The following is a 21153-nucleotide window of genomic DNA, read 5'->3' as shown; positions in this document are numbered from 1 at the left end:
ACTTCAAGCAGCAATTTAAATACTCAAGTGTTTTCTCTGGGGAAACAAGAAGTTGAGCTTTGAGGGGGAGAAGGGGCCTCAGGGTCCCCAGGCAGATAAAGCTAAAGAAAGTCCTTGAGAGCTGCTGGGGATTGGGAGCCAAGAAGATGGGGCCTGGGCCCCTCGGATCCCACGGACTTTTCCAGATTGATTTCCTATCACTCTAGGGCCAGTCAAATTGGCCTCCTGGCTGAGCTGGGCCTCAGCCAGCCATCTCCCCCCCCCAGGGCCTTCACCCCGATTTCATCTCTTGCTCTTCACCCTGCCCCTGGGCCTCTCACGTGCCCTCCCTTCCTTTCATGCCCAACTCTAGGTGAGTGAATCTCTTGTTCCCACCCCAACGCAAGACCAGACACACAGTAGCAGTTTCATAAATACCTGCCCTATTGATGGGCTTTACCCTCCTCTTGGTAGTGAATTCACTTTGGTTCTTATCTTGGCATAGGACATGGAGATTTCCACAGAATAGGCCATTATGGATGCAATCAAGAAGGAATTCTGGAAAGTCACCCAAAGATACATCATTTTATCTGTGGTCCTACTGCTCTTGCCCCTATCGTCTGAAGGGGCAGCCAGGACCTCAGCACAGCCCTAGGACTTTCTGCCTTCAAGGCCAGGCTTCTATCCAGCACAGCATGTACCCAAAGGAGGTAAGGCCTCCTTCCTTTGCTTCCTGGCCACAAATCAAAGCTTCAGCCACCACAGGGGCTGATTCTGCAGGCCAACTTGTCTGCAGGCTCTCTCTTGGGATCTTCACCACTGCAGGGTGAAGCACGGATTGTTAGTTCCCGATGAGAGACCAAGCAAGAGACTCCCAAGAAGGGGTGTGACTTGCCCAGGGTCACACAGATGGTTAGTATTTAGAAGTAGGATTGAAACCTAGGTCATTCACCTTCAGAGCAAGCCATGGGGACTGGGGTTGGCCAATTAGGACCCCAGTTGCTGGCTGGAAAATCTCTCAACTCTCTACCCTGAACTGGGTAGGGGGGCTAACTAAAGTATAGGCCTCAGGAGCTCTAGTTTCTATGACTCCCAGAATGTTTCTTCTCACCACCATTGACAGGGAGGGGTCCTTCTCATACAGTAAAGCATCTCATTTCATCTGTACCTCACCCTTGGGCAGGACAGGAGATAGGGAGGGGCAAGGGAGGCCCAGAAAGGCCAAGAGAGTCACCAGAGTCCCTATCGGGGACTGAGGGGAGGAGAGTGGGGGACAACGCCAGTTTTAGACTCTTTCTGGTCCTTAGCTCTTTCCCTTCCCTTCTGCTGCCCATCAAATATGGCCACCTCAAAAACATACTGTCTGTCCTTTCTTCCTTTCCTTTGTGACTTCCTCTTTCTTTCTCCCCTGCTTTCTTTCTTTCCCTTTGCCTTCTTCCTCTCCATTCTTTTTTTTCTTCCTTTCACTTGGCCCTCTATAAATGCTTATTCCCTTCCTTCCTTTCTTTGCTTCTTTCTTTCTTCCTTCCCTCCTTTTTTTTCTTTCCTTTTTTCCTTCTCCACTAACAAAGGTATGTGAAATTGAATAGAAAAAAATCAGATCTCTTTAGGCCTTTGAAACTACTCAAAACTCACCTCCTCGTTGAAGCCTTCCCGAGACAGGGTCAAGATTATGGCTGATGCCCTTTTTCCACACATGTTTTCACTGCAGGCCAATTAGAGCCTTGGGTTTTACCTCTACATCTTCCCAGGGGCTTGCCTCTGTGGCTAATGGCAGGCCCAGCCCAACGGCCTTCCTACCAGGGCTGTGGCCTGTTTGTGGACATGTGGATGGTGGGGTAAGGGTGGTCTGCTTTCCAACAACTTTCCTGAGCTCCTGAATTCTATTTTCTACACAGTGTTCAGAGGCATGCTACCTTGCAGGGGGGCATCTCCCCATCCACCTAGCAGATACTTGGTGCAGGAAGAAGCTGGTCACTGGCATGTCTCCCATGGGGCTGAGCTGGCCTTGGTGGGGACTGTTCCTGCCTCAGAGGTCAAGGCACACTAGCTATGGAATCTCTCCCAGCAGGCCCCCTTGCAGGCCTTTCTGTTTAGATTTCCCTGTTACTTGTGAAATTTTCCAGGTGAGGGGGATCTGCAGAGAAGGGTGGTTTCCATGGTAAATGGTCTCAGCTGTGTTTGTTTCCCCACATCCCCTTTGAAGGACACACATAATCCCCACCCGAAGGCCTGCTCCTCTGTCTTTCCATCTTGCTGTTGGTGAAGTCAGAGTTCAAAAAGGAACTTCATTAGCCCAGTCAGAAAAGAGGGGCAGAGTTTATTTTTCCAAAAGCAGTGGGCTAATTTGGGGAGGATGGAGGCAAGGTGGTGTTTTGGGAACACCACTGAACTTAGGACAAACAAAGCAGGACAAAGGAATTCTCCTCCTTACCTGGGCTATGAGACAAGACCCTGCTGAGTATGTTTCCTCCTCTGAAAAATGAGGGAGCTGAACTGGAGAGCGCCTGAAGCTCTAGGTGCAACACACACACACACACACACACACACACACACACACACACACACACACACACACACACACACGGAAATTACTGATTTTCTTTTTTTTTTTTAACAAGTTATAAAACCTCTTGAGTGTGAACCGAGAGCTCAGAATCAGGAGTGGGAAATCAGTGAACTACTTTCGGTTTGTCCACCCAGGACAGGAGGGTCAGGGAATGGGGGTTCAAATCCTGCTTCCGTTCTCAGAGCTCACTATCTGCCTGGACCTTTGGCACGCACTTAACCTCCCTGGGGCCCTGCTTCCTCATTTGTAAAGCAAGGAGGCTGTCCTTAGGTGTGTGCCCGGCCCTTGGACGAGGCTGAAGAGGTGGGATCATCTTCTTTTTGGAATTTGTATCCGCATTCAGTACCTGGCACATAGTAGGTGCTTTAAAAATGCTGCTTGATTGACTGATTTTGAGATCCCTTGGGCTCTGATCTTTTGAATCAACGTTGCATCTATTCCCCAAGAATGACCCTTTGCCTTTCTGTGCCTCAGTTTGCCCCATCCTTATAATAGGGCCAGATCTCCTTTGCAATCATCGGTTGGCCCCAGTGGGTTCGAGGTTCTTGTTACACAGATTTAGGGCTGGAAGAAATCATCTGTACCAACCATCAGTAAATACAGATGAGGAAACTGAGGCTAGACTGCTTGTCCTTTTTCCGTACGCATTTGAGCAGGGCACAAGAACCCAAACTCTCCCGTTTTTCGCAGCTACTCTATGGGATGCCCCCACCCTGTGCTGAGCGAAGGAGGGAGGGCGGGGAGGGAGTTGCTGCCTTGGCCAGGCCTTACGGGAACAGCGGCCATGCTACTGTCACACCTCGGCCGCCAACCCCAGGAGCCCGGACCAGGCTTCCCTCCTCGGGCGCCGAGCTCCGGGAGAAAGACAATAGCCTCTTGTTTGCCTTTATTAATTTGGAGGTAGGTTGGGGCGGGGGGGAGGGGGATGATGGACGGCCCCGCGGGCCAATGGGCTGCGGCGCCCGGGCCAAGGCTCACCAATGGGCAGCGGCAACGGGCGGGTAGGCGGGGTTTCCTCCCTCCTGCCCGCCCCCATCCCCGTCCCTAGTCCCCCGTCCCCAGTCCCCTGTCCCCCGCGGCCCCCTCCCCCTCCCTGCCCCCGCGGATCCTCGGCTGCTGCCCCGCCGGGTGGCTTACTGGCCTGGGCCGGGCCGGGCTGGGCCGGGATCTGGCCCGCCTGGGAGGTGGGCACTGGGCGGCGCTCCGCCTCCACTCCCCCGCGGGGACTGCCCGAGGAGGAGCACGGTTGGGCCGGGGCCGCCGGCCGAAGCCCAGCGCCGCAGCACCCGCCGCGACAGCGCAGCGAGCAGCCAAGGAGCACGCCGAAGGGGGCCGGGCCCCGGAGAGCGGCGCGGCGCCCCCGCTTCCCAGCTCCACTCCTTTCTTCCTCTCCTCCTCCTCTCCCCCACCCCTCCTCCTCCTCCTCCTCCTTCCCTAGCCCCGCCGCCCCCTCCTCGGCCCACAGGGCTGCTGCTGGTCTCCGTCCCGGGTGCCCACCCGGTGGATGGCACTGGGGCTCGCAGCACCTCAAGTTGCCACGTTTTTGGGTGCGCCGGGAGGCTCCCCCCCCCCGGAGGCCTGCCGGCCCCCGCCCTCCTCCCTCCGCCCTCTCCTAGTCCCCGGGACCCCGCCGCTCAATTGTTTGAAACTTCCCCGCCCCTTGGCCCCTCCTCCTTCCCTCCTCTCCGCCCCCTTTCCTCCCTCCCCTTCGTCCCCTCTCCTCTCTCCCCTTCCCCTCTCCGCCCCCCACCCTCCACCCCACCGAGCGGCCGATCGGGCCGGACTGGGTCCCTTCTCTCCCCTCCCCCTCCTCCCCCTCCCGCCTCTCCTCCTCCTGCCCCCTGCCGCCCCCTGCCCCACCCCCCTGCCCGGGGGCGGGCCGAGCCGTTCCCCACCAGAAGAATAATAGCCAGACACCCAGTGGTCCTCAGTCTCTCCCTACCTTCGGTCTGCCTGGGTGTCCGCCTCTTCGTCCGTCTGTGGCTCGGTCCGCTCCGTCAGTGCCTTTGCTTGGCTACAGCCGCCCTCGGAGCAGGCACACTCCTTCCCTCTCCGAAGGGCTGGGGTAGTCCCTGCATCTCCGGCCGCTGCAGCCTGCACTGAGCCCACCTCCCACCGCCCGCTGCTGCCCTCCCGGTTCCCGCATCCTTCTCGTCCAGCGGTCCGCGCCCGGAGCAGAGCCACAAGGGCAGAGGAGTCGGCGGCTTTAGGGAAGGCGCGGCGCAGCGCTGCGGCGCCCAGCCCACGGCTCAAGCCACCTGAGCCCGAGGTAAGGAAAGAAGGAAGGCGCAGCGTCACCGGCCGCCTGAGGGCGGGCAGGGGGAGGGGGGCCCCAACTTGTGATGGTGCGAGCGGCCGGGCGTGGGCATCTGTGTGCCTCTGCTAGGATGCAGCCCGGGAGTCCTGTCAAGGCTCAGTGGGTACCACGGCCGGGCCCGGCGCAGGTGGAGCTCAGCTTGGAGTGTCCCCTAGGAGGGATCCCCGGGAAGCCTGGGCCCCTCTGCGCTGCCTCTGTCTCCTTCACCATCTCCTGCACAGCCGGCCTTAGCCCCCTTTGCACACCTTCTTTCCTAGTCTTCCCACCCCACGGCGATGGTCCCTGGTAGCCCCAGCCCAGGAGCGGTCTCGAACTCTCACCCCTGTCTGGGCAGGAACCTGCAGTGCATGTGGCCGAGCCTCCCGGTGCCTCTCCCGCCCGATTCTGGACTTGAGGACTGGATTTGTGAGGAGCCAGGGCTTATGAATTCAGTGACTATCGGGATAGACTGGCACTAGTTCCTAGTTAAGTGTGACCAACAGACAATGAACTTACAGCCAAGGGCAGCCCAGGTCAAATGAGACGGGGGAAGAAAGGGACCCTGGCTGTATGTCACTTTCTCCTCCTAGCAGGCACTTTTAACTTTTAGATTTATCCAAGGCTGTTCGGTTGGGGGGGGGGGAGAAGGAGGAATAGAATGGTATAGTTGTTCCAGATGTTTATGGATGGGGGGGCCCACCTCTCGTCCATAAATCACAGTCATTCTTCAAGGCTGGTCGAGGGGTGCCCAGTGTGGTGGAGTGTCAGGTTCTGGGTGGGAGGCAAGTTTGGGGCTGGGGCTCCCAGTCTAAAGCCATGAGTTTGAATCCCACTTCAGATACTTTCTTACTCTGGGATATTGGATAAGTCATTCACCCACTTTGTGCCTCAGTTTCCTCAACCTGTACCCTGGGGATGTTTCATGCTTCTCACATTTGCCTTCAAGAGTGTGCTGGGAGGCTTAAACCTAGCTCCTGTCCAAGCTGTGTATGTGTGTGTCCAGCCCAGACTAACCAGGCAGCCTCCCTCATTCCTGGAGCCAGGGCCACATCAGGCTAGGCTTATGGCACACATTTAGGGGACACATATTTGGGGGGCTGACTGGACTCTCGTCCAGTCTCCTCAGACAGCACCCTCATCAGGTCACTACAAAGTAGTTTAAAATCTTATTTGGGGCAAAGGAGAGGTGGGGAGGGGCTCTTCACCTCTCTGTTATTTTTAGGACTTGGTTAAGACCATGACCATGGTTGTGGTCCCAGCCCAGCTCCAAGCCTGACCTCCCTCCCTCCCGGAGATATGTCCCATTGCCTTTTAGAGTTTTTCTTTGGTTGACTTGGGGGGGGGAGGGGGAAGGGGAGGGCTAGCACACAAGCAGGCAGGGGAAAGGGGAGGTTATTGGGTGCCAATTTTAAAGGGTATAGCATTTCAGATCAGCTGGAAGAGAAGAGTTGGGCTGACCAAATTGTGCATTTTATAGGCAGCCTGGGGCTCATTAATGGCCAGGTGCTTCTATGCTCTTCTATGCTCCTTCCATTCCCAGCTGCTAACTCCTATTTCAGCCCAAATCGAGAGCCTTGTATTCAATGCCTGCTGGCTGACCTTAACTACCATTTTCTGTACCTCTGCTTTCCACAGTTCTTTTTCTTTGGAGAAGCTGCAGGATCGATGGGAAGGCTCCTAGATTGGGGGTGGAAGGAACCATAGAAGGACATTTAGTCTGACTTCCTCATTTTACAGAGAGGGAAGACTTGGCCAAGGTCACACTCTGATGAATGGCGAAGTTCTTGGTTACATGATCCAAGTATAACTGATTTGAAGTAATTGTTTTCTTTGAAGTAGATACTCAATATCACTCGGACAAGCATGCTTGGGGCTCGTGCTCCCACTCAATCTCAGGCACTCGATAGCCTGCTCAAGCACACACACACACACCCCCTTACACTCTTAAAAGAGCTCTGATTTAATCCACTGGAAGGCACTGATTCCAGCCCTTCTTTCAGGTTTTTGTCTTTGTTGGAAAAAAAAAAGTGTCTTTTAGTACAGAGACTAGTGTAGAAACTCAGAGCATTGCCTGGAGTGTTGGAAAAATAAGTGACCTGAATGTGTCAGTGTCAGGACTGGAACCCAGGACTTAAGGACTCTAAGGAAACCCCTCCATTCGTTAGGGAATAGTCTTTTTTCCTACCTCCGTTTCCTTAAATCTTTTGAAGACATTGCACCTAATGGGTTGAAAATGTTCCTTGTGTCTTTTGAGTGTTGGAACTACCTTGTACTGCCCAGGTCTGTGGGGCTAGGCATGTAACTATTTCAACATCTGACACCTTGTTTTTCCTATTCTGCAAAGTGGAAGTTTTTGAAGCAAAATCTAGTCCAAAGTTTAGGGGAGGGGAATGCTATTTCAGAGGTTGGGGAGTTTTTAAAGTGAGTTAGAAAATTCTTTTTCTAGAATAGGATGAGCCCTAGCTGGGCCTGAAAACAGGGGCATGGACTCCATGACCTCTTGATTCCCACCACCCCTTGAATTAGAGTGGCTGCATCAGCCTCTGTGCTCCCTTGAAGGGCCTGCTCATCCTTGAAAAGGGTGGCTTTGTAATTAGTCAGCCCTTCTTTCTGTCATTCCGCCTTTGATCCAGCTTCTTAAGGCATTCCCCCCTGTCCCACCCCAATTTGGATGCAAGATGAGTTTCTCACACTCTTCCCTCCCCCTGAGACTCTTCAATTTCCCCCCAAGTTCTGCAGTTCTATGGCTGGGGGGATTGAGGGTAAAGGGTGGGGGGCCTATCTTGAGAATGAGTAGAGAAAATACCCCGTTTGAGAAATGCCTGCAGCCAGGTACCCTCCTCCATGGTGACTGAGCATTTGGAATGCATGAGAACAGGCCTCCTTGGGGGCTGCTGAAGAAAGCATCCTTTGCACCCATCAAGCCCAGCTGAAACTCTTTGGAGTGATGGGGGGGAGGTCTTTTAGATGGTGACTGGGCAAATGTGCTGAGGCTGCTGGGCTGGGCATTTCCCTCTTCCCCCCCCCCCATTCAGCTGCTGCCAAACAAGTGACTTGCTAAGTTACAGTGAGTTCCTGCCTGTTCAGAATGTTCTCCCCCTTCTAACGTGTGTGTGTGTGTGTGTGTGTGTGTGTGTGTGTGTGTGTGTGTGTGTGTGTGTGTGTGTGTTTCACCTTTGGCTCCATTCCTTTTCCTTTCTGAATGTCTCCTGACACGTCCCTTTCTCCAAAATCAAGGTCTTCATTCTCTAGTCAGGGGGTGCACATTTCTCCCCCATGGTCATCGTGATGCCCAAATGAGAGAAACCAGGTGAAAAGCATTTGACAAACCTTAGACATTTAACTCAGCCTCAGTTTCTTCATCTGTAAAATGGAGATCACAATAGCACCTATCTCCCTGGGCTGCCCTAAGGGTCAAACAAGACAATTTAAACTTTCCATCCCTGCTATAGAGGCCTTGAAGCAGTCCCCTCCCCCACCCATTCCTATTGATTCCTCTGTACCCTGAGAGGGGAGGGGAGCCATCTCTCTTTGGGGATCTAGTGTTATCTGCTTCCCTCCCCCCCTTATGTTTTGGTGAAGATGAATGCTGAAGACAGGCTAAAGTGAAGCCCATTAGTACACTCGTGGGAGCTGGCCTTTGTATAGAGGGGCCCTTGAGATGCCCCAAATCAGCACTGAGGGGCCCCTGGCTTTGTGGAGGAATGCACTGGGGCTTTGTCTAAAATAGCCAGCTCCCTTTGAAAGGGCCTTGCTTTACACCAATTCAATTAAGCAGCAGCAGCAGCAGTAGCGCTGCCTTTTCAGGGCCACACCTATTGTGGGCCTGGGAGAGGCACCTGGTATTGGGGCCCACTTGGCAAAGTTAGCTATCTAGGGCTTAGCAGCCTGTTTTGTGATACCCGGCCTAAGGGCTCTGGTCTGGGTGACCCAGCAAGATCCTGAGGCAGGCCTGCCACTCCCGGAGTCAAGGACGAATGATCTTTGCTTCCAGGGGTTCCCAGGGAGGGGAAGCTGTGAAGGCTCCCTGGCCTTTTCTGGAAACAAAAGAGACTCCATAGGTTGGGTGATTCAGAACTGGGAGAAGCAGAGTAGGGGGTGGGGGCGCCTGGCAGGGCTGGTATATTCCTTCCTCAAGGAGGCCAGAGCTTTGGAGTTGTAGCACCTGGGATGGCAGCAAATGGGTCACAGCAACTCCCCCACTTCTGAACTGCCATTCTTTCCCAAGATTTTGCGGGGAGCTGAGGCTAGAACAGGGTTTTTATGCCCATTGGGACAGAAACTGAACCACAAAGGGCCAACTTCTTAGGCAATATGTCATGTAATAGGAAGGCCCATTTCTGCCACAGATTCTCTATGGGACCTTGGACAAATCCCTTCTCCTCTCAGGGCCTCAGTTTCTTACTCTGTAAAAAGGAGTTGGAATAGGTGATCTCAGAGCATCCCGTTCTGAGCTCTCAAGTTTGGTCTTACTCCTCCCCACTCTTACCATGTCGACCATAAGTTCCTGCTTTTGCAGTATGAGGCTTGCTGGAAGGAATGGATGGGGCTGCAGAGCCTGGAAAAGAAGATGGGGTTGGGAGGGGAGAGAAGAAAGGACAGGGCCACGGAGGAAATGCTCCACTGTCTTTCTCCTTGGCTAGCTGTCTCAGAGAAGGATTAGGTTTGGTCTGTTTGACCCCAGAGGGAAGAACTGTGAGAGGAAGGGGAAGGTTGCCATGAATCAGTGAGCATTTATTAAATGCTAGAGATACAGAGAAATCACAAAGCAGCCCCTGCCCTCCGGGAGCACACACTGGAATGGAAGGGATGAGTCCATCTAGAGATCTGTTCCAAGGAGATCCAAGCAGACTGATATAAGGTAACCTTAGAGGGAAAGGCACCAGCAGCTAAGGATGGGGAGTGGGGGGGGGGACGGGATAGACAGACAGACAGAGAGAAAGAAAGAGAGAGAGACAGAGAAAGAGACAGAAAGAGGCAGAGAAAGAAAGAGTCAGAGACAGAGAGACAGAGAAAGACAGAAAGAGACAGAGAAAGAAAAAGAAAGAGACAGAGACAGAGAGACAAAGAGACAGACAGAAAGAAAGAGACAGAGAGAGAGAAAGAGACAGAAAGAGAGTCAGAGACAGAGAAAGACAGAGAGAAGAAGAGACAGAGAAAGAGAGAGACAGAGAAAGAAAAAGACAGAGAGACAAAGAAAGAGACAGAGAGAGACAGAGAAAGAAAAAGACAGAGAAGGAAAGAGAAAGAGAGAGAAAGAAAGCGAGAGAGACAAAGAGAGAGACAGAGAAGGAAAGAGATAGACAAATTTAGGCTTGCTGCCAGGAAACCCTTCCTAACAATGAGGGCTGGCTCGATTGGGCTGCCTGGAGCTGTAGTTTATTTTCTCCTCTCTGGGGTTCCTCCAGGAGAGGCCACTGCCCATTTGTCTGGCCTTTACTGAGGTTGGACTGTACTAGGTGGTTTCTGAGGCCCCTTAGAGTTCAGACTCTGACTCGGGGTGGGGGGGGGCCGGACACCTCCAGAAAGTGCCTTTGGGTTGTTGGTCTTCTGCTTGGGCCTCCTGGGCTTTCCTGGGTGGCCATTTAGGTGCAAAGGTAAAGTATGAGGAGGATAGGTGCTAATGGCATTGCCTTTAACACCTGTGCATTCATTGCCTTTCAGTATCGGGTCCCAAAGGCCTCGGTGAAGTTGGTTTTGGGTATGCTGTGTGGGATCGTATGTGGCGTTGACTCCCGCAGTGCTGAGAGAGCCTAGGAGCTTCAGTGAGTTAGCCCCGCTGGTTTCTCTGCCTCTGAGGATGCTTACATATGCACCAGGCCGTCATTTCTAGTTGCCCCTCAGGGAAAGGCAAGGTTTGTGGTTTGCTCCTAAATCATCTGGCAGTGCTGCTTAGGGCAGGGTGTCATGACACCCCTGTTAAGACAACCTCGGCCTGGGTGTGCCAGGAATGCTTTGGGAATGAGGGAGGCCCAGGAGGAGGAGAGAGGGGAAAACACAAATCACTTTCTTTAATGACCTTGAGAATAATGGGGCCTGTCTAAATGAGATTTAGCTACGGAAAGTGGACAAAGAACGGGAAAAATGCTTGGGTCAGCTCTGCAGGTACAGAGAGCCTTCCATCGGGGATGTCTCAGCAAGGGGAGTTCAGGGCCCAGCTGGCCATTGCTGCTCTTTGCTGCTTTTCAGGAATGAACTTTTTTCTGGGATTCTGGCAGAGAGCCTGGGCTGTAGTTGTCTGCTTGGGAGGTTGGGGCAGAGGGCAGCTGGCAGGGAGGCCTGCCTCTGTGGATTGGGACATACCTGAGCTGGGACAGGTAAAGTTGCTGTGACTGGGCTACTTGGGATTGGTTGAAGGGAGGAAGAATGGGAGAAGTTTCCAGTGAGTGATGGAGTTTTCCATCTTTCGGCCAGGTGAGTGAGTGACCTGTCCTATCCAGGGCTAAGATCCTGGCTTTATAGGCTCGGTAGCCAAGCCTTCCAGGAACTCCTGACAGACCAGCACCCACTTCTCCTAGCTTTGGCCGAATAAGATCCCTATAGCAGTGAATTCTGGGATTGCTTCTGCTGGAATGGGATGGCTAGGGCTTTGAGGGTTAGGAGAGAGTCTCAGGCTCTGAAATTTGAAGCCTTTGGTTCCAATCCCTGCTCTGTCGTTGCCACCTGGATGACCTTTGGCAAGTGGCTTCATTACTCTTGGCCTCAGTTTCCCCCTCTGAAAATTATCTTACTCTCTAAGGTCCATTACATATCTAACTCCAGGATGTCATGGGCATTAGAGTAGATGAGCTTACAGAGTGCAGACCTAGAGACAGTTAGTAGCCCAGTGAGTCAAGCACTAGGTTTGGAGTCATGACCCAAGTTCCAATCCTACCCCAGATACTTATTATAACTGTGTGATGCTGAGCAACTCGCTCAACCTTTCTCAGTCTCAGTATCCTCATCCGTAAAGTGGGGATAATAATAGCCCCCACACCTGGGTCCTGATTAGTGCAAATAATGATCAGATGTGTTCAAATTCACACTATTCAAAGCTAGAATTCTTATAAAATATGGCATTTGGTTGTAGCCCAATAGAAAATTGCAGCGGGAATTCAAGTGACTTCTTGGGGATTGGTAGGAGGGTCAAGAAAGACAATGTATGGGATATTTATAAATGGGAGCCATTATTAATAAAAGATCTGGAAATCCATTACTTTGACATTGCTGGCTTTGAGATGGGTTGTATAGTGCCATCAGCTCATGAAGTATTAACATGGGGACTTGGCAGGGTTGGAGGGTCCATCCCAAAGCCACCTGGGGCGACTCAAGCTCTCTGGGCCCTGGCTTACCCTTCTATGAAAAAAGATGTGAATGATTCAGAGAGATACTGAGACTTCCAACTCTCTGGGCCTCGGCTTCCTCCTCTGGAAGAAGGGGCAGACTTGATGACTTCTGAGGTCCCATGTGCCTCTGAATCTATGATTTTTGATACATGTCAGACTTAGTGATCATTGCGTGAAAGGCTTTAAAAAAAATAGGTTTGTAAATTTAGAGCCAGATCTCAGAGGTTTTTGAGCCCCACCCTTCCATTTCTCAGAGGAAAAAACTGAGGCTGACAGAGGAAAGCGAGTTACCCACACTCACACGGGTAGCTGGGATTCTAACCCAGGCCCCCTGAACAAAGGCAGCACTTGGTCCCCCATTCAGCCTCACCACCTACTTGTAGTAGGGTCTCCCACCATTGCTGTTTTTAATGGACTTGACTTTTTTTTTTCTGATCCTCCACCCTTTTCTTCTACCCGATGTGCAGTGCTCCGTGGTGGTTTGCAGCCATGAGTGATTTTAGGTAGGATCGTCCAACCCTCCTCTCTTGCACCCCACCCCCAAGCAGGGGCTCTGAGGCCTCATCTTTTTAGGTGAATATCTCGGTCCACAGGAGACATCCGTAAGAAGCATCTACCGGGTCACTGAGGAATGGAATGTGCCCGATGAAGGTTTCAAAGCTTTTCAACCTTGCCCAAAAGATTAGAGAAAGGGTGTAGGGGGAGGGAGATTTGCCAAGAGTGGTGGGGACAAGCAAAAGAAAAGTTTTTGGAGTAAGATTTGCTTTGTGTCACCTTTTGATGGTAGCCAGGAACTGAGGCCTGCCTAGCCACAACTGGTTTTTATCAGGGCTGGAATAGCTGTCTGCCGGGGGAGCACACACATTGCCATGCGTGGCAGGCCTGGAATCCCCCCAGAGGGACGTCAAGAAGAACATACAATGTCAAGGTGGATGAGCTGAGAAGGGGGACTGAGCTGTGCACGCTGCTCCCTCCCACCCCCAGCTTCTGGCCCAGCTCCCTGACTGCTATTCTTATATAGCCCCCTGCCCTGAGAGCTTGGAGCTTGACCCCCCCCCCCATAAGGACAAATGATCTGCCAGAAGCAGTTTGCTCACTCTTCCTAAGGCAGCTGAGGCTGAGGCATGGGGGGGTGTCCCCCCAAAGCCCATTTTCCCTGCACATGGTCCTCATTATCCCAGAGGCCTGGACTCCATCAGAGAAGGAGCCGAGAAACCCCAGGCCTTGGGGTTGGGGGGGGGAGAACGTGCTTGGCATATTTGTGGGGAGGGGGTTGCTGACATCACAAAATGTAGCGGGCTGAGTGTTAACAGGGACAGCAGTGAGAAATCTGATGTTCTGGCTGTGCTCTGATTGTTTTCCCCCTTCTTTGCTTTCTTTAAAAAAAAAAAAGTCAAGAAAGAGGCTGTAGAAATGTCTGCCAGGTCAGACACACTTCTGTGGAGTTGTTTGGGGAGAGTCAAGTCTGAAAGTGGCCCTTAGGAAGCTCTGCTGTGCCTTACCCTTCCGCCCCTACCCCCAATCCGCTCCACCCCTCTCTTTTGGTTATTTCCAAAGAGTAGAAATTTGCACTGAATTAGTGAGATTCCTTCTCCCCAATGCCCAATCAAGATCGAAATGCTAGACTTGGGACCCAGCATCACGCCTTGGTAGCAGAGATGAACTAGTGAGCATTGATATCTATTTGGGAGATATCTGATTTCCCTGTCATTTGTTTGGCCTCTCCTCCCTGGGACTTTACTGATGCCTGGTGGCCAGACAGTGGTCCAGGCATCCAGTCAGGTTGACTTTATAAAAGACGTTTATGTTTCAGACCAAAGTCAGGCCATCGAGTGGTGGCAGCCCCATGGCAAGGTTGGGGCCCTCCTCTGGATTAGAGGAGCTCCCAGGGTCCTGTCCATCTCTGTGATGAACTTCAGTATATGGCCTGAAGTTTGCGGCCAAGTGCCTAAGATGACAGTACTTGGTCTCCAGGTTCTTTTGGCAATTCCTGGGATCAGGTGGGCATTGGGAGTCTCTGGGAGAGGAGGAAGCTGGCTGGATGATTTCCCTGTGCTTCGGCTGATTTCCGCCCAAGGCTCCCTGGGCAGGCCAAAGAGCCTGTCGAGTTGTATCAGGACAGGTAGCAGCAGGAGGGAAGGGAAGGGGTGGGAGGAGCCAGCCTTCCTTTCCCTCGTCTCCTCTCCTTTCTGTCCTCTCTTCTGCTCTGCCCTCATCTCCTTGGGGAGTGACTCAGGCCCTCTGGTATGAATGTCTGGAACGTTGGCTGCCAGCCCTGCACCTGCTCCGTGGCACACCTGTGCTCGCCCAGCGCCTGAGCCAAGGATTCAGCATGGCAGAGTGAGCCCCCAAGTGTGTGCTGAGCCTTATTCCCCCACTGCCCTGGCCCTCACTTGGCCTCAAAGGCAGTGTGCTGTCCTACTGTGTTCCCCTTATGGGCCAGCCTCTCAAGAATCCTAAGTGAGATGACAAAACTTTGTCTGTTTATGTAGGCCTCACAGCCCACAGCTGGAGGCCTGGTTTACCACCTGCCCCACTTGGATAACTGGGGTAGACTGTTTTATAGGTAGAAACCCACCTCAGAGGGTCTCTGGTCCAGCATCTCTGTTGTGCAGAGAATGAAACTAGGCCCAAAGGGGAAGAGACTTTGCCCAAAGTCACACAAGGAAAAGCATGAAGGCTTGAACCTGGCGCTTCCAAATCTGGCATCCTTGGGACTCCCTAGGTTTCAGTTTCCCTAACTGTTAAATGGGGAGAATATGCCTGCCTTCTCTTCATGGGATGGGTGTGAGGGAGAAATGAGGAAACACACATGAAAGAGCCCCAAGCCCTTCAGAAGAAAGTACCGTGGGCATGCGACTGGGCCTGCACTGGCCTGGAGTAGCCCCTGTAACCTCTGGCTTCTGCCCCTCCCCCAGCCCCGGCTGAGTCAGACGTGCCTCCCATGCCCGCTGCCACTGGTCTCGGGGAACATCCTGGGCCTAGTGCCTTTCCCTTTATGGAATGGCTGGCACCTGGTACCTGGCCACATACACAACTCATACCTGTTGTACTGCTCAGCTCCCACCAGACCACTTTGATCTGGTTTGATCTGGTCTGCAGATCTTCCTCTGGATTGAAGCAAGTGCCAAACTGACCGTTGAAGACATGTTCCACTCAGTCCTTTGGCATGAAGGCTGTGTGCCCATAGGTGTGGCTCTGCATGCTGTTCTCACTCTGCTGTGGATGCTCACACACAGAATGTGCTTTGGAAACCTGAGGATTCTGGCTTCTTTCCAGTGATGGTCTTCTATGAATTTCTGTTGCAGCCAGACTCCCTCAGTCCCTGGGTCCTTAGAGTGCAGGGTCTTCAAGCTGCCCAGCAGAGCCCTCCCAGGGCAAAACTGAAACCCAATAGAGGGTGCCTCAGTTAGGAACTCACCTGCTGTTTTTCCTAATTAGCACCGTGGCTGGCTAGCAATTCAGGACAAGTATCTGCAAGCTGACTTCCCCATAGAGCCTGAATTCCACTGTGCCCTCTCCCCAGCCCCAGGGATGCCACCTAACTTCCCTGGGCCTGGTTTTGTTCCCAGGAGGCAGCGAGGCCTGTTAGGTGACACCCCTGGGTTGGTAGTAGAGGGGAACAGGGGGAAGGTGGGGTGGCTTCTTTGGAAAAGTGGACTGGGATGCAGAAGACAGCGCGGAGTGGTTTCTGCCCATATTCACAGAGCTCTCTTCCTGAGAGCTGGCCCATGACGAGCAAGAGCTCCTATTCTCTTAGGAGCAGGAGGAGGGCGCCTCTTGGGGGGTTGTCTGATGATTAGGCCCTTCCCTGGGTCTAATGGACATGGGGCTCATTCTCCTGTGCTTGGGGGCCCAGAGAGGGCCCTGCTCCTATCCGTTGTCCCTATGCTAACGAGGCCCAAGAGTGCAGAGACTTGGGACTCAGCCTGGCGCCCTTATTGGAGCCACGGTGCTTAAGTCAGAGGAATTTTCGGCAGATGCCAATAAGCTGTGGTCCAGGGGTTCCCAACCTTGGGAATACTGAGGGCCTCGTTTTTTCATGTCAGAGTCTGTAGCCCCCTCCCATGATAGCATTGGAGATTCGGAGCTGGAAAGGGGGCCTCCATCAATCTTCTGGTCTAAGGTCTGGATTTTGTTGTAAGAGTTAGAGCTAGAATAGAACTCGGGTCATTTAGTCCTACCTACTCATTCTACAGAGAAGGAAACTGAGGCCCAGAGTCACACAAGTGGTTTTTAGCAGAGCTGAGATTTGGGGTCCTCTGATCCCAATCTTGCTGCTATACCACACTTCTCTCTGGGCCTTGATTTCCCCTTCTGTAAGATGAGGAAGTTAGCTTCTGTGATCTCTAGTGTCCTTTCAGGCTCTAAGTTGTATGAGATGATTTTTTTGGTTGTTTTTGCTTTTTGGTGAGGCAGTCAGGGTTAAGTGACTTGCCCAGGGTCACACAGCTAGGAACTGTTAACTGAGGCTGGATTTGAACTCAGGTCCTCCTGACTCCAAGGCCAGAGCTCTATTCACTGCGCCACCTAGCTGCCCCATGAGATGATTTTGATTCAGATTCTGGTTCTGGGGGAGAGAGTGATGAATGAGGCATCAAACCCCAGAATTGTCACTGAACCCTGGAGAAAGACAGCCAGGGGAAACCAAGAGCCAGGCTTGACCTACAAGAAGGCCATTTGTCCTCTTCCCCAGAGTTAAATGAACCATGTCCATTGGCTTGTAGATTCAGAGCTAGAAGGGCCCTCTGAGGTCATCTAGTTGACCTCCATCATTTTACAGAGCAGGAAACTGAGGCCCAAAGAGGTGAATTTTCTTGACTGGTTCAGGGATGTGGTCAGAGTGTGCCCAAGTCCAGTGGGAAGGGTAGGACAAACACGTTGATGTCACCTTGCCCCACGTGTGTTTTTTTTGGGGGGTGAGTATGGTTTTTACTTAAGTGCATGTCCACAGCTTGACTGAACCGGCCTCCTGCAATTTAGCTGGGAGTCCATCTGGTGGGACAGGCTAACCAGGATTTCATAAGCAGATGAGTTCCCTCCACCACCTCAGTGGGCAGTGGGAGGCAGGACTCTCTGGCCAGGTTATGTTCCCGGGATTTATTCTGAGGGTGGCAATGTGGTTCCTGCCCATGACCACCTGGGAAGGTGGTAGCTCTGGGCCTTTGCCTCTGCCAGGTATGCTGGGAGAGGTCAGGGGGTAGGACTTGGAGAGGAGCAGTGAGCATTTCACTTGGCCTGGCCGACTTCTTGTTCTCACTGAGGAGCTCAGTCTGTGCTCCCAGCTACTTGTAGAGGGAGAACGCCGGATACCCTTCCCTCCCAGGCCTTATCCCAGTGCCCGAAGCCACAGCGTGCTGGTTCAAGGCTACAGAGCTCATTCTATTTTGGTTTCTGAACATGGCAGGACTCCTTTTCCTTTTCTTTCTCTGAAAAGCAAAATAAACAATGTTTTCCCCCCTCAATCTATGCCTCTTGACATGGAGCTGACCCATGAGTCTTTGAGAAAATTCTGTAAACTAGAAAGGGATATGGAAAGCTTTTCCTCAGACTGATTTCTCTTCCTCTTTTAAATAGCAGTTTAAAACAAGTGGGGGACTGGAGGGGGGAAGAATTTGCCACATCCTCCTGACCCAGTTGCTCAAGCCTGGAGAGCACTCTGTGGGCATTGTCCGCTGAAGAGCCAAGGGGTCGCTGCTCAGGCAGGCCCAGGTGAGGGAGAGAGGAAACCAGGAATGGTCATTGGTGGGAAGTAGTGCTGCTCTGAGCCAGGGCTTGGCCCTGGCACTGCCTCCCCAGCCTGGCCCAGCCCTACTCTGTGGATGCGTGAACTAGGGGACGGAGTGCCATCGGGTCAGGGAGGCCAGACACCTGGGGCAGAATTTGACAGTGACCATCCTGCCCTCGGGACTCTCCTCAGTACAGAATGGAGTCTATTTCAAAGCTGCCCCCAAGCTGGGACTAATGCCCTGGAATATGTCCTCTGCAATGGGCTGCCATTTTGCCTTAGGCTGTGGTCATGTTCGGGGTCAGGCTGACATGGAGAGACACCTCTACACAGTTGCCAAGCTCTCCAAATCTCGTCCCTTTTTTTTGATCATTGGCCACGGTGCCGGGAAGCTGGGTTCCATCAGTAACTGGGGTTTGTTTCCAGGCTTGCTGTGTTTGGGTTGTGCCTTTCAAATGTGGGCTGTCTGGCACAGCTCCTGCACTCCTCTGCCCTTGGTTTCCACTTCCAGCTTTTTCTGGGAGTGATGTGAGTCACCCACTGAAGGTGGGATTGTGGGAATTGTTAGTCACGTGCTTTGTGTAAGTCTCACTACATACAGGAGCTAGCAAGTGCGTGCGCATACACACACACACACACACACACACACACACACACACACAACACACACGCAGCTTCAATGCTCTCACAGGACCAAGAGAGAGGAAGGCCAGGTCTTCAGGATGTGGCCCAGTCAGGTGGGGAGTTGGAATGGCGGAGGGCAGGGGTGGAGGAGGGGACCCTTAGTGGCGAAGACAAATCACTCCTCCTCTTCCTACAGGGTAGCATGGCTTTATGGGGACTGGGGATGTTTTTGACTCCTCTTGTCTTCTCTAACACCTAGCATTGAGTCCAGGTCTAAGCTGAATAACCTCGGATAAGCACCTTCTCTCCCCTCCCTGGGTCTCAGTTTTCCTCATCTGCCAAATGACAGAGAATAAGCCTTGCCCTATTGACTTCCCAAGCTACCAAGATCCAGGAAGAGCTCCCCCCTTGAAGTGTAAGGTGGTGACATTGGGGGCCAGCTAGGTGCTCAGTGGAGCCTGGCTGACCAGTTTGGTTGAGGAGGGAAGATGCTACCCAACATCATTTCTGCTGACTGGAGGCCTTAATGAGCTGCTTATGGGGTGCCCTGGTTGTGCCCCCAGGCATCATTGGAGGGGACTGCTGAACACACTGGTGCCAGAGATACCTTTGCGTACTGCCCATCCCTGCCCACCCCTAAGAGGCCCAGGCATAGTAAGCAGGCTCCTTCAGTCCCACACCTTGGGGCAGACGCAAGTGCTCAGACACGGCTGTTGGACCCTGAGGTTCCTTTCTGCTCCAGTGGAGGCAATCCGTAACTCATTAAAAGTCTGGAGTGTGGGAGGAAGTGGGAGTCAGATGCCCAGAGACCTGGTTTGGGTGACTGCTGGCCGGCTGCTGGCAGTAAAAGAGAACGGGTTCTTTTTTTCCTCCTTCCCTTTTGAATTTTTCAGAGTGGCCAGTAGTCAGACAGCCTGCAGGATCAGCTCGGCCTCCGCCAGCAGCAACACAGGGCCTTTGAGGAAGAGAGAGAGTGAGGGGCAGACAGACCAGGCTGTTGGGCCGAGTTTGAGCAAGAAGCCTCTTCCTTCTCCAAGGTTTCCCAAAGGAGAGCAGAAATAGGTAAGAACAGCTTCCATTTGCTTTGGGGGTGGTGTGGCAGAGAGGGAAAAGCTGCAGCATTCTTTTGGGGGGGAGGGAGAAACAGGTATTTCCAGCTCTCATTTGGGTTTTACTCAGAGGGGTCTGTCTGCATGTTAAAGTGGTCAGGACTTATGAAAAGTCCAACCTATGGGGCAGCTAGGTGGCGCAGTGGATAGAGCAGTGGCCCTGGATTCAGGAGGACCTGAGTTCAAATCCAGCCTCAGACACATAACACTTACTAGCTGTGTGACCCTGGGCAAGTCATTTAACCCCATTGCCTAGCCAAAAAACCAAACCAAAACAAAACAAAAAAAAGCCCAACCTAATCATTAGACAGGACAGGATGGGGTAAAGTGGGTGGGAACAGGGCCTGCCACCTTGGAGGAAGAAGTGGCAGAGGCCAGGAGGAGGAATGACAAAGTTCCTATGAAGGGCACCTGTAGGCTCAAGGGAGAACAGGGCTAGTGACTTGAAGGTGGCTGGGGGAGTAGGGGGGGCAGGGCAGCCAGCCTTCAACCTTTGTCCTCCCCCTTCCCCTTCTGCCTACATTTCCATGATGACCCAAAGGTAAGGGGCTCGTGTTTGCAAAGTGGGGGTGTGGTGGGATGAAAGGCAGTGGTTAGAGATAAGAGACTAGGGGCCCAAATACCTGGGTCCCCACCTGGAACATGACCCCTAGTGCCTTGATTTTTGACCCTTGTCCACATGAGTGTGAAAAGTCCTGGACTATCTAAGGAGAATTAGTAAGGAGGGGAACTAGCAGAGTGAGCTCCACTGGACCAGGCCTGTCCCCCTCTTCTGATAGGGAGCAGGGATGACCCTATGTTACAGTGGGTCAAGGGTTCAGATGTCGGGCCTCCATGCCTCCCATCACTGCGGTGCCAGGGCTAGAGCTAACTCTTGAGACCGTTGCCTTAGCTTCTTGGCAGACACCTAACATGTGTACAAGGTACCTGGGGGGGCCCTGAAATCACTTCTGCCTCCAGCCCTCAAACAAACTTACAAACAAATCTCTACATTATAGCTATGGTCAGATCACTGCTGAAGGTAACCTGAGGGCCCTCTGCCGATACTGTAATGTAGAATTTATTAAAAACAATCCCCCCCCAAACATATTATGTTCCCTAACGTAGCTATGAAAAAGCTGTTTATCAAGGTATTGAGGTGTTTTTTTCTGAACCCTCCCCTCCCCTTTCCTCTCCTCTCCTCTCCTCCCTTTTCCCTTCCCCTCTTTTCTCCTCCCCTCTTCTTCCCTCCCCTCCCCTCTCCCCTTTCCTCTCCTCTCATCTCCTCCCTTTTCCCTTCCCCTCTTTTCTTCTCCCCTCCCCTCTCCCCCTCCCCTCTCCTTTCTTCTCCTCTCTCTGCCCCTCCCCTCCCCTCCCCTCTCTGGGTTGCAGCTTCCATGGGTGAATTGCTTTGTGCACCCCTGTTCTTGGTAACTCATTCCCAAAGGTCAGGCTGGCATTGGCATCTCTATTAAGAGGCAGAGAACCAATCCCTGGGTGCCCAGGATCGCCCAGCTAGGGACTGGCAATGCCACCCCAAGCCC

The 21153-nt window shown here is 52.8% G+C and overlaps 1 protein-coding gene across 5 annotated transcripts in view; it reads left to right on the top strand.

Moving 5' to 3' along the window:
* Positions 1–4347: 4347 nt before the first annotated feature.
* AMOT (angiomotin) overlaps positions 4348–21153 on the top strand; it is a 61444-nt gene continuing 44638 nt past the window's right edge. For 2 of the 5 annotated variants that reach the window (XM_020980026.2, XM_020980024.2), the window contains exons 1-2: positions 4348–4817; positions 19415–19583. The gene's annotated coding sequence lies outside the window, so the exon portion shown is untranslated. The remainder of the gene's footprint in view (positions 4818–19414; positions 19584–21153) is intronic. The other 3 variants (XM_020980029.2, XM_020980028.2, XM_020980027.2) reach the window with 2 other exon arrangements.

Source organism: Phascolarctos cinereus, unplaced genomic scaffold, assembly GCF_003287225.1.
Source record: "Phascolarctos cinereus isolate Bilbo 61053 unplaced genomic scaffold, phaCin_HiC Scaffold_8;HRSCAF=390, whole genome shotgun sequence".
In the NCBI taxonomy this organism is placed as follows: domain Eukaryota; kingdom Metazoa; phylum Chordata; class Mammalia; order Diprotodontia; family Phascolarctidae; genus Phascolarctos; species Phascolarctos cinereus.
Note: the sequence above shows the minus strand (reverse complement) of the source record. Positions and strands in the feature narration are given on the sequence as shown.